A 14994-nucleotide genomic window follows, 5' to 3' on the forward strand; every position below is an offset into this window, starting at 1 on the left:
AAAATGGTGAAACCGGTTTAACTCAATATTTTTTCAGATCTGTGGAGTTTAAGGAGTCCTTTTCCATACATACAGGCCACACTTCAAGACACTCCTCTGTGGAGGGGTTGCTGTTAAATGGAGATTTATTACTGAACCAGCCAGGAATTTCAAGGCTGGGAACAGGACCTGCCGTGGGGGAGAAGCATCTCCGAAATAACAAGGCCCCAACGTGGTGTAAATCAACGGACCTATCAGCAGTGAGACTTCAGTGCATGGACAGCTTGTGAACATAGATGATATCCGTTTAGCGAATACATGCTTGGAGCGTGGACGCTTGATCAGAAAATAGTTGCATATATAAGGAGGCTTGTTTCTGTAATAAATGGCTTTGCGTGATTCACATTGAATCGGAATGCTGAGTCCTTTATCATTCCAACAAATGGTGACCCCTATGTGATACTCTGAATGGCGTCTCACTACGATCGGGGAAAAGCCTGGAGCGGCCCAGCCGGAGGCGGTTTGGCTGGACTGAAGACCGGACGGAGGTGTATGGACACCCCGGGGACAAATTCGTCGACAGGTCACCGGAAAAGGTGAGCGGCTGGGGGCAGGAGGAGGGAAGAGTAAAGTTATGGAGCAAAACGTATTTTCTGAAGAACAAGCCATAGTTAAGCTCCTCCTGCATATTCTCTCTGTGAGAGAACTTAAATAAGAAAGTAACATATGTAGACTGTTAATTTGATGTAGAATTAACGGCTACCAGGGAGAAACCGAGAAGGCTTTTAAACGTTAACTTTGGGACGATAAAGGGCAGAAATGATGGAATAAGGTCAGCAATGGAGATGATAAAGAAACTAAATCATTAGTAACTACATGGAAGCTTATAAAAGATTTTAAGGCTGAACGGTCTGCTGCTGCTGGAGTTTTTGTAGCGTTGCAGCCTGATAAGAATCCTGAAAGTTGCTGTGAAGCTTACTCGTTTCGTGTCTCTGATACGCTCCCTATTCCATCCCCTGCTGTGCTTTCGGCACATCCGATCGTTCAGCAGTCTGGGGTGGGGGGAGGAAAAATGCCAAGCGGGTGTCCTCCTACGCTATTACCCAACCCTGATGAGAACAGCAAGTTCAAAGGATTGCAATCAGACAACTTGTCCAAAGAACCTGTGAAAGCTGAGAATGCTAAAGTTGTAAACATGTCCTTTTACCCATTTGTATCTGCTTTTACCACCTTTTAACCCTCCAACTTCCATGAGAGAGCAGAAGGAATCGCTGGATAAGAACTGGGCAAAAGAACTGTGTGAAAGATCAGATCAGCTAATAGCGAGTGAATGCAACAGTCAGCAATGCGGTCATGCTGATCGTGCCAGGAAAGGGGATGCACTTGGGAACTCAGGTTATACGAATAATTATGATGCTAGAAAGTATTGGCGAGAATGTGCACTGTTCCGAACCCTCCTGTAACTAATGACTCTCCAGCACTGTTCAAGTCTGTGTTATCTGATGACTCAGAAGAGGATGAGGGTTTGCAGCATTTTCTTGAAAGTTAAAGGAGTGTGTGTACAAGTTGCCCCGAGATCAGATAAGAACCATGAAAGACTCAAGCAAAATTAGACCTATGCAATGTAACAGCTATAGATCATTTAGAACGGAACGATGGGGATTCGTATCCCCAAACTCTTGGAACAGACACTAATTGACACACCACAATTAGAGGCATGATTAGTTTCTGAAACCCTGAGGCAGTCAGCAGACCTTGCATATCAAGCTATGAGAGAGGTGCCTGAAACCAACAAAGCAGCCAAATCATTTGCAACTATTAATCAGGGTCCCAATGAGAATTACATGGAATTTATTGACCATCTTCAAGAGACCATCAATAAGCAGGTTGAAAACTTAGAAGCTAAGGACGCACTAGTGTTGAAATTAGCAATAGAGAATGCTAATGTTTGCTATCAACGTGTTATCTGCGAGTTTTACAGTACATATTACGTGCTTCTGTGTATTGCCTCTCTGAAAATCAAGCAGCTTGTCAGGAATGTAAGTTAATTATTTCAGTGGTGGTTGTTAGAATTGTTTCTTTGTGGTATAAGTACGCCATAAAACCTTCTCCCCACTTTTCCCACTCACGCTGCAAGCAGCCCTGTGCTTTCCCCCCTCCCTCCCTCTTCTCAAGGTTTTTACTTACAAGATGGGGTCAGGAACGATTGTTTTCAGTTGTGTTCCTAGGAAATCGGTATTGGGAGGTGTTTTAAAGCATAGGAAAGTGTGAAGGGGTTTCGTTAGAAGGAGATATGTTGTTGAATTAGTCAGGCCCAAAGGAATCTCAAGGCCACTTCGAGAAACTGAGAACAGAATCTGCTGTGAGAAAGAGGGGTGTTTCTTCATTAACAGGGCCTCAGCACGGCGTGAGTCGTCGGACCTATCATCAGTGGGGCTCCAGCGTGTGGACTGCCCATGATACTCATTTAGCGAATCCGTGCTTGGAGCGTGGATTCGTGATTAGAGAATAGTTGCGTATATAAGGAGACATGTTTCTGTAATAAATGGCTTTTGCGTGATTCACATTGAATCGGAGTGCTGAGTCCTTTATCGTTCCAACAAATGGTGACCCCGACGTGATACTCCGAAGGGCGTCTCACTAAGGTCGGGGAAAAGCCTGGAGCGGCCCAGCCGGAGGCGGCTCAGCTGGACTGAGAGCCGGGCGGAGACGTACGGACGTTCCGCGGATAAATTTTGTTGAAGAAGGCCCCGGGAAAGGTGAGCGGCTGGGAGCAGGAGGAGGGAAGAGTGAAGTTACGGGGCAGAATATATCCTCAGAGGAAGAAGCTATAGTTAAGATCCTCCTGCATATTCTCTCTATGAGAGGACTTAAATATGAAGAAAGTAACATACGTAGACTGTTGGTTTGGTGTAGAACTAACGGCTACCCGACAGAAGCTGAGAAAGCTTTTAAAATTGAACTTTGGGACGATATAGGGCAGAAATTATGGGATAAGGTTAGCGACGGAGATAAAGAAGCTAAATCATTAGCGACTACATGGAAGCTTATAATTTCCACCTTAAAAGAATTTAAGGCTGAGCGGGCTGCGGTTACTGGAATTTTTGCAGTGTTACAGCCTGATAAGAACTCTAAAAATAACTGTGAAGCTTACCCAGTTCGTGTTTTCGATACCCTCCTTACTCCATCCCCTGTTGTGCCTTCGGCACCCCCAATGATACAACAGTCTGGGGCGGAGGGAGGAAAATTACCGAGTGGATGGCCTCCTGTACCATCACACGACCCTGGAGAGACCAAGAAGTCCAAAGAACTGGAGTCAGATAATTTGTCAAAAGGACTGGTGAAAGTTGAGAATGCTAAAGTCGTAAATAAGTGTAATATCAATTCTTTTACTGATTTGTGTCCGCCTTCACCGCTTTCTATCCTTCTAACTCCTACAACAGAACAGAAGGAGCCGCCGGATAAGAACTGGGCAAAAGAACTGTGTGAAAGATCAGATCAGCTATTAGCGAGTGAATCCAACAGTCAGCAATATCAAGCTATGAGAGAGGTGCCTGAAACCAACAAAGCAGCCAAATCATTTGCAACTGTTAATCAGGGTCCCAATGAGAATTACATGCAATTTATTGACCATCTTCAAGAGACCATCAATAAGCAGATTGAAAACTTAGAAGTTAAGGAAGCACTGGTGTTGAAATTAGCAGTAGAAAATGCTAATGTTTGCTATCAGCATGTTATTTGCGAGTTTTACAGTACATATTAGGTGTTCCTGTGTACCGTCTCTCTGAAAATCAAGCAGCTTGTCAGGAATGTGAGTTAATGGTTTCACTAGTTGTTTTTAAGTGCGCCATAAAACCTTCTGCCTGCTCTTCCCACTCAGGCTGCAAGCAGCCCTTTGCTTCCCCCCCGCCTCCCCCCCCTCCCCCTCAAGGTTTTTACTTGCAAGATGGGGTCAGGAATGATTGTTTTCAGTTGTGTTCCTGAAAAATCGGTATTGGGAGGTGTTTTAAAACATAGAAAAGCACTCGGACAAAAAATCATTAAATCTTTTCAGACAGTTTTACAGGCAGGGCGATTTGAACTTCAACAAGCTGAGAGAGACTTAACTGATAACACACAGGTCAGAAAACTTGTTAAAGTCTGCAAGATGCTTTCCTTATTAACCTGTTTTCTCTGTGGGTATCTGTTTAACCATGTGGCAATTTTGATAGGTCTTTGTTATATGATACGATAAGTTCACAGTCTGTTAAATCATGAAATTCCGTTGACTCAAAATGTGCATTTTGTGATAATACAGAAGAACATGAGTAATTTAGTTCTTTACTGCATGAATGTGATGTTTATCCCTGTTTCTCTATTAGGACGGGATGTGTTAGGACAACTAGGAGCAACTCTGGTGACAAAACAACAGCATTTCTAGAAGCGGCCATTGATGATGGGCGACCAGTACTTAAATTACAGTGGAAAAATGATGATCCAGTATGGGTAAATCAGTGGCCACTCAGTAAAGAAAAACTCGCCCATGTCGAAGAGCTAGTACAGGAACAGCTTGAAAAAGGGCATTTAGAGCCGTCTACAAGTCCCTGGAATACTCCTGTGTTTACTATTCAGAAAAAATCAAAGAAATGGAGGTTGTTACATGATCTTCGAAAAATTAATGATACCATGGAAGACATGGGAGCATTACAGCCGGGATTACCATCCCCTGTCATGATTCCAGAAAATTGGCAGATCTTAATAATTGACTTGAAAGATTGTTTTTTCACCATTGCTTTGCATCCTGATGACTGTAAACGTTTTGCATTTTCCATAAATTCTGTAAATAAGGCTGAACCTGCGAAAAGGTATCAATGGGTAGTTTTGCCACAGGGAATGAAAAATTCCCCAACTATGTGTCAAATTTATGTAGCTTGGGCCTTGCAATCAGTCAGAAAATCTCATCCTGAATTAGTGATTTACCACTACATGGATGACATATTAATAGCTGGGGAAACTTTTTCGACTGATTTGTTGATAAATGAAGTATCTGATACCTTACAGCATAGAGGATTGCAAATTGCTCCAGAAAAGGTACAAATTCAACCAGCATGGAAATATCTTGGTTGGGAAATTTCTCAGTCCACAGTGAAACCTCAGAAAATAGTATGTCGGCCTGTCATTCAATCCTTAAATGATGTGCAGAAACTAGTGGGTGATCTGAATTGGGTCCGGAGCATTTGTGGGATCACTAATGAGGATTTAGCTCCAATTGTAAAACTGCTAAAAGGGGATAGTGACATTAGCTCTCCTAGAACGCTTACTGCTGAGGCGGATGCTGCTCTGAAAAAGATTATGTCCAAACTTGTAAAAGCTTTCAGCCATAGGTGGAACCCAGATTATGTAATTGGACTACTAATTGTAAACAATACTAACTATCCTTTTGCTCTCATAATGCAATGGACAACTGGAAAGGAGCCGTTAAAGATCTTAGAGTGGGTGTTTTTGCATTTTCGACTCAAACGAACCATTACAACCAGGGTTGAGGTCTTTGCTCAGCTTATAATGAAAGGTAGGCAGAGAATAGTCGAAATTTCAGGGGCTGAGCCTGCATATATCATTGTTCCCCTCGTTTCAGAATATTTACAGTGGGCTTTGCAGAACTCCTTACCTTTTCAGATTGCGTTATTAGATTCTCAAGCCTTAATTAAGACATTTTCCCCTCCACACAAGTTAATGTCAGTTTTGAATATGGGATCAATGGAGGAGGGTCCCCCTCTTCTCTCAGAATTTCCTGTTAAAGGACCCACAGTGTTCACTGACGCAGGGGGTAAAATGCAGAAAGCAGCAATTACATGGAAAACAGATGGAAAATGGCACGATGTGATACTAACTGACCTGAAAGGATCAACTCAGCATTTGGAACTCAGGGCTGTAATAGAAGTGTTTATCAGATTTGCTCATAGCCCAGTGAATATTGTTTGTGATTCTTTGTATGTAGTAGGTGTGGTAGCTCGCATTGAAAGATCATTGCTCAAAGAGGTTCAGGATGCACAACTGATGTCTTTGTTCAAGCAACTATGGTTGTTGGTCGAAGAGAGACAACACCGTTACTTCATAACACATATCCGTAGTCATCTGACAATTCAAGGCGATTTAGCTGAAGGAAACCGCCGAGCTGATTTTCTTGTATCTCCTGCCTCGGTTCCACCTCCAGTAGATAGGTTTGGGCAAGCAGTATGCTCTCATAGTTTCCTCCATCAGTCTGCTCAGGTCTTACAGCGGCAATTTTCATTGTCCGAAAGTGAAGCCCGAGGTATTGTTAAAAGTTGTGCAGATTGTCAGCGCATCTCAGTAGGGCTGGGTGCAGGAGTCAATCCAAGAGGATTAGGAGCCTTGGAATTGTGGCAAATGGACGTCACACATGTCCCTGAATTTGGCAGGCTGAAGTATGTGCATATGTCTATTGATACATATTCTTTCGCCATATGGGCCACTGCTCAGACTGGTGAAACTAGTTCACATGTGCAACAACATTTACGTTCTGCTTTTGCAGCTTTGGGAGTTCCTGCACAGGTCAAGACAGACAACGCACCTGGTTATATCGCCAAAGCTACTGCCACCTTTTTTCAGTTGTGGGGTGTTAAGCACATTACAGGGATACCAAATTCTCCTACTGGTCAGGCCTTGATAGAAAGGATGAATCGAACTCTCAAGCATCAGCTTGACAAACAAAAAGGGGGAACTGACTGTACTACTCCACATGACAGACTAAGCAAAGCATTATATGTCTTGAACTTTTTACGCCTTCCGCAAGGGTTCGACATTCCACCTATGATTCGTCATGGAACAAGCTTAAAAGGACACTTGACAGACCTTAGAGAAAATCAGTGTCAGGTCAAAATACGCAATGGAGTTACTGGTGAATGGGAGGGTCCTTTCCAATTAATAACTTGGGGAAAGGGTTATGCTTGTGTCATTACAGACCAAGGATCAAAATGGATTCCTGCGAAATGGATCAAGCCATGGCTGAATAAAGACAACAAAGATTCGACAGATGCAGAAGGACAGGAGGGAGATAAGTTGTGAGAATTGTCTCAAATGTAAACCTTGGATTCTTCAGTGTTATAGATGCTCTTAGACCCAGTGGTCTAAAAGCTTATTAGTAAACAGATAAGGTACCTTCCATAGAGAATGCTAATTTGAACAGATAGTAGGAGTTCCAAAAGGGTGATATTACAATTAGATAATCTGTGCATAGATAAGGTAAAAGTATAAGACATTTCTACCATGGTAACCTAATTTAGCAACTGGTAAGGTTTTAAAAGAGATATTAAGATTAAGCTATAGATCTTTTGAATAGGTTAATATAAGTTTTAAGATATTAATTCAATAATTAGCATATGAATAGGTTAATATAAGTTTTAAGATATTAAGTCAATAATTAGCATATGCTGATGGTACTAAGTATGTTACTCTATAAACTGCGCAGTTGTAGATCTTTTAAGAATTTAAGAGAATATATTGTTTTAAGTTGTCTCACTATTCTAAAATAGTGTGTTGGTAAGGTTGTCATAAGTAGAATTAAGGTTTTATATATGATATGAAGGTTTGAGTATAAGCAGATAGTTGTTTCATCTTATTAAGTAAGGTTTAGCTACATTATATGTAATTGTAATTATGTTGTTAATCACGTGTCCTATGTTGCAGTGTATTTCAAAGACGATTCAGCATGCTGTTTAAGGGGCCTGACTAGTTCAAGAACAAAAAGGGGGAATTGTGAAGGGGTTTCGTTAGAAGGAGATATGTTGTTGAATTAGTCAGGCCCAAAGGAATCTCAAGGCCACTTCGAGAAACTGAGAACAGAATCTGCTGTGAGAAAGAGGGGTGTTTCTTCATTAACAGGGCCTCAGCACGGCGTGAGTCGTCGGACCTATCATCAGTGGGGCTCCAGCGTGTGGACTGCCCATGATACTCATTTAGCGAATCCGTGCTTGGAGCGTGGATTCGTGATTAGAGAATAGTTGCGTATATAAGGAGACATGTTTCTGTAATAAATGGCTTTTGCGTGATTCACATTGAATCGGAGTGCTGAGTCCTTTATCGTTCCAACAGGAAAGCACTCGGAATTATGAGGAAGGAAGATCTTGTTAAATATTGAAATCAGTGTTGGCTGCTGTATAAGTTAAATGATTGGGAAAAGTGTCTGGAGAATAGAATCTTGAAGTATAACACCTTGTTGCAATTAATGTTGTTTCTAAGGCCAGAAGAGCAGGACAAAATAAATCTCTACAAGAAATCATTAAATCATTTCAGGCAGTTTTACAGGCGGGGCAATTTGAACTTCAACAAGCTAAGAGAGAATTAAGTGATAACACACAGGTCAGAAAACTTGTTAAAGTCTGCAAGATGCTTTCCTTATTAACCTGTTTTCTTTGTGGGTATCTGTTTAAGCATGTTGCAGTTTCGGTAGGTCTTCGTTATATGGTACGGTAAGTTCACAGACTGTTAAATCATGAGAACCCGTTGACTCAGAATGTGAATTTTGTGATAATACAGAAGATCATGAGTAATTTAGTTATTTACTGCGTGAATGTGATGGTAAAATTTGCGTGTGGTAGCTGTTATTTTTCTTTCTAGCATGCTAGCTTTATTCCGGCATTCAGACTTGTGCAAATCTGATAGGCTGTGTCTCATCCTGATGTGCTGGATTTGACTCTTTTGTATGCACACCATGTAAAGAATCCTGGTTTTGGGATAACAGTTGTAGCGCACCAGATGAGACAGTAATCAAAGCCTTGCCCAGTCCAGCTTGCTGCAGCAGTGGGGGGTGGGTGCCGATGGGGCTTCAGCGCGCACTGACCTGTTTTGTCAGGGAGACCCAGCAGTGCCTCTGCCTGGCTGGGCAGTGAGCAGTTCAAAGGTGCAATGCAAAAATTGAGATATTGTCTTAAATTAGTGTAACTGTGATCCATCTGCATATTTGAACTTGGTGTTTGGTTTTCATATCTGAGCTCAGTGTTTTAGTTTGCATATATATATATATATATATATATATATATATATATATATGGTACCAAAAGAATTTTGTTTGGGGAGATAATTAGTAAATGGGAACCAGTTTTGCTGCTAAAATATCACCTTGCTCCCCCTTAGGATGCATCCTTATATATTAGAGTTATTGCTCATATTGTTATCTAATAATTTTGAGACCAGAAAAGAATTTAAGTTGTTAAACTTTGATTCGCATTGAATTTATGTGTTTGTTGGAGGTACGGGAACTAAAACTAAATGCTGTGATAGATGTGAATTTGGAAGAGGTTGTATTTAAAAGTTGCTAGAATATTAACTGATTTGGATCTAAGAAAATGGAATAACGGATTGATGTTTATTATGCTGGTTTTTGACATCTGTAAATTGTAAAAGGTAAATGGAACTAAGGAATGTAACTATTACTGAGCTACTTGGAATTGCATATAAAGTGTATTATGGTTGGAATGAAATGGGAAAACAAAAAAGCAAAATATCCCAGGCCTGTGCTTAAACATCAGTTTCAGGCCTGTGTCAAGCACAAAGACTAACATGTAGATAACTTTAGCCAACATGACTGACCAGGACTCCATATGCCTAGCCATGGCATCTCCGGCAAACCCGTTCCACACATGCTTGGTTGGCATCCTCCTTGATGACTACAGCAGCATCACACAACTGTTTCAAAATAGTGGTCGGTGCAGAGGCATTGCAATGAACTGTAATAATACCAACATTGCACTTTGGATTAATTGCCTCCCGGAAGCAGATATCGAACCACAGGAACTGGAATTGCTGGGATCTGTGCCCATGGATGCTTGTATCCAGCTGGTTTGTGAAAAGTGTCAGAACAATATACAAGAACACGAATGGATAAACTGCAAAAATGTTAATGCTACCCTTGGTGACCATAGAAATGAAACTTGATGGTGTAATGCTTCGCAGAAGAATCCAAGCGGTGTCATTGATAAAGTGGGACAGCAACCCCAAAACCTCCTGCATGGTATATTCTTGATCTGTGGAGATAGAGCCTGGCCAGGAATTCCTTCTAACGCTGTTGGAGGACTGTGTATTTTGGGACTATCAACTCTCTTAACGCCCAATGTATTTATGATACTAGATCACAGAAGAGCAAGATGGGAAAAACACTTTTTGCAGATATATGAGTCAAAATGTGATAATAATGTAGAATTTTGGGGATCAGGGTTAAGAGTTTTAGGATCTCTTGTTGGCACAGCTAAAGCTTGAAATACTTTAGAAAAATTAGGATGCTGGTTAATTAAGCAAACTAACAGAACTTCTAAGGCTTTAAGTGGACTTTTGTTAGATGTAGATTGTGTAAGACACGCTACACTGCAGAATAGAGCCACAATAGACTTTTTGTTACTAGCTCAAGGACACGGGTGTGAAGATTTTGATGAGGTTCGTTAAATAAACTGCTTAGTGGTTGGGGGTTTTTAGGATGGTTGTTATCAGTAGTGAAAATGGGACTGGTTGTTTTGATGATTGTTGTGGTTGTGTTACTAATGTTGCCATGCATGATTTCTCTGCTGCAAAGGGCCCTGCAATGGACAATGAAGGCAATTTTTTTAGCACAAAAACAAAAAGGCGGAATTGTGTGAGACTATGGTGGGCATGGGAACAGAAATGAGCCTTGAAGATATGAAGGCCTACCCGTGAGAAAGATGGGAGTAAAGGAGTATCCAAAGATGTAAAGGATGTACCCGTGAGAGAGAAGGGAGTAGAAGAGTAACACTGATGATAGCAAAATTAGCCAATGAGATATTACTGCTGTAACTCGTAACCAGTACCGAAGAGACACATGAATTGGTAAAACTGTATAAAAATGCACTTGTGGCAAAAAATGGCATCTACTACTTTCATCCTGGAAGAACTTGGTCTATGTCCTTTGTCCGTCTCAACCACGACACTGGGGCATTATCCAAGCCTGTGCTTTAGGCTCACCCTGTTCCCTCTGTCCAGCAGGCCGTGCATGCACACAGGAGTACACCTGCCACATGCAGTTGTAAATGAGCAGTACGTGCTTCACAAAGAGTCTCTAACAGGGTTAAAACTTAGTTTAAAAATGGGTAGAGGAAATCACATAGTTCACTAGGACACAAGGATGGAGCAAGTCTGCCGTTTGCTCAAACTTTGTAACACCATCAGGCAGATACGTTATTGCAATATTGTCTTGTGTGCTGCTGGGCCAAGAAGTGACACAAACAGCGTGTACACATGGGCAGTGATGGCTCCCGGTCAGCAGTCACAGGTTGGGCTCAGTAATTGCTGTGAGATTAATCCCACACAGGAGCAACCGTATATGCTTGTGCCTTGTCAGCTTTATGAACAGGGCAGGTGGAGGGGATAAATGCTCTTCTTTTACCTTAAAGTCATCACCTATGCAATCTGCAGCAATAACAGATTTTAACATTAAAAAAAAAATTCCTCATTATGCATCTGTTAGTAAAACTGAGAAGAATTGTATCAGATCTAGTGTACGATTGTATCTGCCGAGATCGTGGCTTCAATAGAAGTAAGCTGGGAATCTAGAAGCTGCAGGAAAATTTGTTGACAAAAACAGGTACACTTTTTTTTTTTTTTTTTTTTTTCCCCCAATTAACCCTTTCCCCACCCTTCCTCTCTTTACCATCCCTGTTTAGGCTCATAACCTTCCAAAGGCTATTGCAGCAGCTCACACATTTCTTCTGAAGCATCCAGATGCTGAAATGATGCAAAGAAATGTGGCCTACTGTCAGAGCAGACTTGAGGCTGAGGAGCAAATTAGAGACTTGGAGACAAAAGCATATGAGGTACGCTTTTTATTCAGAGCCTGGTCTTTGGGAACCCTTCTATCATTCCTCTGATGGGGTGAGATTCAAGGATCTTGTTTGCTTACATGTCCTCTGCTCCTACTCTCCTTCCCCTCTTGCTGTTTTCCTCCATCATCTCTGTTGTGTCTTCTTGTTACATGCAGTAATTCCCACCTCTGGCATTTTGTTTTTTCTTCCCAGGTTTGGTCATGAATTCTTGACAGGACTGTTGGAAGAAGGATTTTTCAAAGGATTCTTGCCCCCAAGGTCTGTTAGATCAGGAACATTTGGGCCCTCTCAGAAGTCCGGGAGATGGCTCCAGCTCAAGGGAGGATAGGATAGGATAGGATAGGATAGGATAGGATAGGATAGGATAGGATAGGATAGGATAGGATAGGATAGGATAGGATAGGATAGGATAGGATAGGATGGGATAGGATGGGATAGGGCTGGGGCAGGTCCTGGGAGGCGTGAGCAGCCTGTGGGACAAGGAGCCAGGTCTGGCTCACATGCTCAGGGAACAGCCGATCGCCAGCACTGGGGTCAGGAAGGAATTTTTTCCCCCAGGGCAGATTGGCACTGGTCCCTGGGGGTTTTTTGCCTTCCTCTGCAGCATTGAGCATGACCACTTTGCAGAGCTTCTCTGGGCCCTTTTGGCTCGGATCCTGCCTGCTGCTCAAGCACCAGGAAGATGGCCTCTCGTGCCCTGCAGCCGGGGGGAGGAAGGCTTTTTTTTTCCCCCAGGTGGGACAGCAAGTGCCTCCAGGGGTTATTTGCCTTCCTCTGCAGCATTGAGCACGGCCCCTTGCCACGGCTTCTTTGGGCCATTTGGACTGGGTGCCTGCTGCTCCATGAGTTGCCCCTAAACTTAGCTAGAGCAGCCTACCTAAACCAGCATAGAACAACTCACCTAAACCAACCTTAAACAACTGCAAACAACCAACCTTCAAGAACATCAACCAATCTAGTTTCAAAATCTTCTAACAACCAGCCACTGACAACCTAAAAAGAACCTTCAACAATCTACAGCATACTACCTGAACCAACCTCAAGCCATCTTAAGCAACCAACCAAAACCAAAAAGCAAAGAACCTTCAATGACCTCCAAGAACCCAGCTTCAACAACGTGAAGCCTCTGAGAAACAGGAAACCTACAAACACACAACCAGCCTCAGACAACACAAACCAACTGAAAACAACAAACCCCAAACAACCTCAACCAACCTAAGCCAAATGACCAGAAAAACCTCAACCACCAAACAATCAAAAGCAAACCTACCAAAAAGCCCAAACTAAACCACCTGGTCAACCTAAGCCACCAGAAAACAACTCAACAACCTCAAACAGCCTACCCAAATCAAATCACTTCATCCAAACTACCTAAACACAACTAAACCAACCTCAACGAAACAACCTTAACCAACCTCAACACAAACCCTTCAAGAGACCTCAGTGATGGAAACCACACCTACCTAGACCAACCTACCTAAAAACACAGACATCCACCAAACTACCTAAACTGCCTACTGAAAAAAACAGAAAAAAATCAAACCAACCTCAAAGAACGCGCCTAAACCACCCAACCTCAAATCATCTAAACAACCTCAATCAAACCACCTACACCAACCTCAAACAAACTGCTGAAAACAACCCCCATGAAAACAACTTCACATACCCCACCTAAAACAGCCAACAGAAAACAACTTCAACCAAAAATCACCTACATCAGCTACCTAAACCCACCAGCCTTCACCAACCCAGCCTCCCACAACCACCCTCAAAGAAGAACCTGCCTCAAACAAACCACCTCCAACCACCTCAACAACCTCAACCAAGCTACCAAAACCAAAAACCTCCCTCCACTCAAACAGCCCCTGCTTGGAAGGGCTCCAGCCTGGCTGCACCATCCACAGCTGCCACTCGGCACCTCTCCCTGCGGGCAACACAAGCACCTGGCAGGGACCAGAGCGTTTCTCATGCATCCCTGCCCAAGAAGCACAGCAGCAAAACAAGGTGTGGAAGGCAAAAAGTCTGTTCGGCATTGCTACGTGTCACGTAGCTCTGGAAAACATCCCGCAGTACCACACCTCTCTTCTTCTTTTGTGCATGGTCAGTCCCGCGCCTCATTCTCAACGTTCTCCCTCTTCAGGAACCAGGGAAAGCTTGGCCTCTATTCCTGCTGCTGCTCTCTGCAGCTCTGGGACTTGCCTTTGCCAGCCTGCAAGGGCTGTTTTTTCAAGCTAAACTGAAGAATGCATCAGCCTGCTCCTGGCTACACGTGGGCTTGTGTTAAGGATGGTGAGCATTGGCTCTGAATCAGAAATGGAAATAACATGACATGAAATAATGTAACATGATATAACAGAAAATAAATTAATGAATTAACAACAATATAAAAAAAATTACAAAATAAAATAAAATAAACACTTATATCCATTGTTTTTTCTGTCCTTGAAAGTGGTTTTCAAGGGAAGAGAGAGAGAAAAGAGAAAGAAGAGAGAAAGGGGAAGGGAAAGTGGAAAAGGAAGGGAAATGAGAAGGGGAAGTGAAAGAAGACAAAATGAGAAGAAGGAGGAGGGGAGGGGAGGGGAGGGGAGGGGAGGGGAGGGGAGGAGAGGAGGGGAGGGGAGGGGAGGAGAGGAGGGGAGGGGAGGGGAGGGGAGGGGAGGGGAGGGGAGGGGAGGGGAGGGGAGGGGAGAGGAGAGGAGAGGAGAGGAGAGGAGAGGAGAGGAGAGGAGAGGAGAGGAGAGGAGAGGAGAGGAGAGGAGGAGAGGAGGAGAGGAGGAGAGGAGGAGAGGAGGAGAGGAGGAGAGGAGGAGAGGAGGAGAGGAGGAGAGGAGGAGAGGAGGAGAGGAGGAGAGGAGGAGAGGAGGAGAGGAGGAGAGGAGGAGAGGAGGAGAGGAGGAGAGGAGGAGAGGAGGAGAGGAGGAGAGGAGAGGAGGAAGGCAAGGCCCTGGCAGAACCCTGAATTGTGCTGGTTTGACTGAAAGTGAATTGATTTTGTGAGGGACTACAGCGGGTCCGTGGATTTCCTGACAGCAGGCATGGGAACAGAAATCAGCTTTGAAGATGTTAAGGCCTACTCGTGAGAAAGATGAGAGTCAAGGAGTACCTGGAGATGTTAAGGATGTACCCGTGAGAGAGAAGAGACTAGGAGAGTAACACTGATGACAGCAAAAATAGCCAATGAGATGTT

Source organism: Patagioenas fasciata, chromosome 2, assembly GCF_037038585.1.
Source record: "Patagioenas fasciata isolate bPatFas1 chromosome 2, bPatFas1.hap1, whole genome shotgun sequence".
Classification (NCBI taxonomy): domain Eukaryota; kingdom Metazoa; phylum Chordata; class Aves; order Columbiformes; family Columbidae; genus Patagioenas; species Patagioenas fasciata.